The sequence below is a fragment of the Microtus ochrogaster genome, chromosome 4, assembly GCF_000317375.1.
Source record: "Microtus ochrogaster isolate Prairie Vole_2 chromosome 4, MicOch1.0, whole genome shotgun sequence".
Classification (NCBI taxonomy): Eukaryota; Metazoa; Chordata; class Mammalia; order Rodentia; family Cricetidae; genus Microtus; species Microtus ochrogaster.
In genome coordinates, this window is record NC_022011.1 from 37,511,653 (window position 1) to 37,514,616 (window position 2,964).

Consider the following 2,964-nt stretch of genomic DNA (forward strand, 5'->3'; position numbering starts at 1 on the left):
ACTGGCAAACCGAATTCAAGAACATATCCAAAAAATTATCCATTACGAACAAGTAGGCTTCATCCCAGGGATGCAGGGCTGGTTTAATATACAAAAATCTATCAATATAATCCATCATATAAATAAACTGAAAAAAACCATATGATCATTTCAATAGATCCTGAGAAAGCATTTGACGAAATTAAACACCCCTTTATGATAAAGGTCTTGGAGAGATTAGGGATACAAGGTTCATACAAAATATAATAAAAACAGGCTGGAGAGATGGCTCAGAGGTTAAGAGCACTGGCTGCTTTTCCAGAGGTCCTGAGTTCAATACCCAGCAACCACATGGTGGCTCACAACCATCTGTAATGAGATCTGGCACCCTCCTCTGGTGCGCAGGCATACATCAAGGCAGAATGTTGTATACATAATAAATAAATAAATCTTTAAAAAAATAAAAAATTAAAAAATATATATAATAAAAGCAATATACAGCAAGCCAAAAGCTAACATCAAATTAAATGGAGAGAAACTTAAAGCCATTCCACTATAATCAGGAACAAAACAAGGCTGTTGACTCTCTATATACCTCTTCAATATAGTGCTTGAAGTTCTAGCAATAGCAATAAGAAAACATAAGAAGATCAGGAGATTCAAATTGGAAAGGAAGACAAACTTTTGTTATTTGCAGACAATATGATAGTGTATATAAGTAACCCCGAAAACTCTACCAAAGAAGCTGATAAATACCTTCAGTAATGTGGCAGGATACAAGATCAACTCCAAAAAATCAGTAGTCCTCCTATACACCAAGGATAAAAGACTGGAAAGAGAAGTCAGATAAACATTACCTTTCATGATAGCCATAAGTAGCATAAAGTGTCTTGGGTAACACTAACCAAGGAAGTGAAAGATCTATTTGACAAGAACTTTAAGTCTTTGAAGAAAGAAATTGAAGAGCATACCAGAAAATGGAAGGATCTCCCATGCTCTTGGATTGGGAAGATCAAAATACTAAAAATGGCAATTCTACCAAGGGCAATCTATAGATTCAATGCAATCCCCATCAAATCCCAACAAAATTCTTCAAAGACCTTGAGAGAACAATAATCAACTTTATATGGAAAAACAAAAACCCAGGACAGCCAAAACAATCCTATATAATAAAAGTACTTCTAAAGGCATTACCATACCTGACTTCAAACTCTATTACAGAGCTACAGTAATGAAAACAGCTTTGGATTGGCATAAAAACAGAGACATTGACCAATGGAATTGAATCGAAGACCCAGATATTAATCCACAACCCTCTGAACACCTGATTTTCGACAAAGGAGCTAAAATTATACAATGGAAGAAAGAAAGCATCTTTAACAAGTGGTGCTGGAATAACTGGATATCAACCTGTAGAAGAATGAAAATAAATCCATATCTATCACCATGTACAAAACTCAATCCATATGGATTAAAGACCTCAATATAAATCTGATCACACTGAACGTGATAGAAGAAAAAGTAGGAAGTAGTCTGCAATACATGGGCACAGTAGACCACTTCCTATGTATAACCCAAGTAGCACAGACAATCAGAGCAACATTGAATAAATGGGACCTCCTGAAACTGAGAAGCTTCTGTAAAGCAAAGGACAAAGCCATTAAGACAAAAAAGAAACCTACTGATTGGTGAAGATCTTCACAAACCCAGCATCAGACAAAGGGCTGATCTCGAAAATATATAAAGAACTCAAGGAACTAGACATTAAAATTCTAAATAACCCAAATTTAAAAATGGGGTACTGAACTGAACAGAGAATTCTTTTTTTATTTTATTTTTTTTAGTTGTTGCAAAAAAAATTTCCCATTTCCCTCCCCCTCCTCGCACAAATCGTCCCCTTCCCCCACTTCCTTCTCCCTCTCCCCCTACCCCCACTCCATTCCCCCTCCCTCTCGAGAATGAAGAGCAGTCCAGATTTCCTGCCCTTCGGGAAGTCCAAGGTCCTCCCACTTCTATCCAAGACCAGGAAGGTGAGCATCCACACAGGCTAGGCTCCCATAAAGCCAGTTCATGTATTAGGATCGAAACCTAGTGCCATTGTCCTTGGCTTCTCATCAGCCTTCATTGTCCGCCATGTTCAGAAAGTCCGGTTTCATCCCATGCTTATTCAGTCCCAGTCCAGCTGGCCTTGGTGAGCTCCCAATAGATCAGCCCCACTGTCTCCATGGGTGGGTGCACCCCTCGTGGTCCCGACTTCTTTGCTCAGGTTCTCCCTCCTTCTGCTCCTCATTGGGACCTTGGGAGCTCAGTCTGGTGCTCCAGTGTGGGTCTCTGTCTCTATTTCCATCCATAGCCAGATGAAGGTTCTATGGTGATGTGCAAGATATTCATCAGCATGGCTATAGGATAGGGTCAATTCAGGTTCCCTATCCCCAGCTGCCCAAGGAACTAACTGGGGACATTACCCGGGGCACCTGGGAGCCACTCTAGGTTCAAGACTCTTGCCAACCCTAAGGTGGCTCCTTAACTAAGATATGTGCTTCCTTGCTCCCCTATCCAACCCTCCTATATCCCAATCAACCCGTTTCCCCAAGTTCCTCCCATCCTCCCCTTCTCACTTTTCTCTCCCCCTCTCCCCTTACCCCCATCCCGCCCCACCCTCAAGATCCCAGAGAATTCTTAACAGAAGAAGTTCAAATGGCCAAAAGATACTTAAAGTCATGTTCAACTTCTTTAGCAATCAGGGAAATGCAAATCAAAACAACTTTGAGATACCATCTTGCACCTGTCAGAATGGCTAAAATCAAAAACACCAATGAGGTGCTCGCTTCGGCAGCACATATACTAAAATTGGAACGATACAGAGAAGATTAGCATGGCCCCTGGGCAAGGATGACACGCAAATTCGTGAAGCGTTCCATATTTTTCGCAATCCTAGAGAAGCTAAATGAGAACGTGAATCCAAAGACAAACATATAGGCATCC

At 40.7% G+C, this 2,964-nt stretch overlaps 1 non-coding gene across 1 annotated transcript; it reads left to right on the forward strand.

The window, feature by feature from the left end:
- The first annotated feature begins 2,799 nt into the window (after window positions 1-2,799).
- LOC113456013 lies at window positions 2,800-2,906 on the forward strand. Its single transcript, XR_003376904.1, has one exon. It is a non-coding gene; the product is annotated as a U6 spliceosomal RNA (small nuclear RNA).
- Window positions 2,907-2,964: the final 58 nt, after the last annotated feature.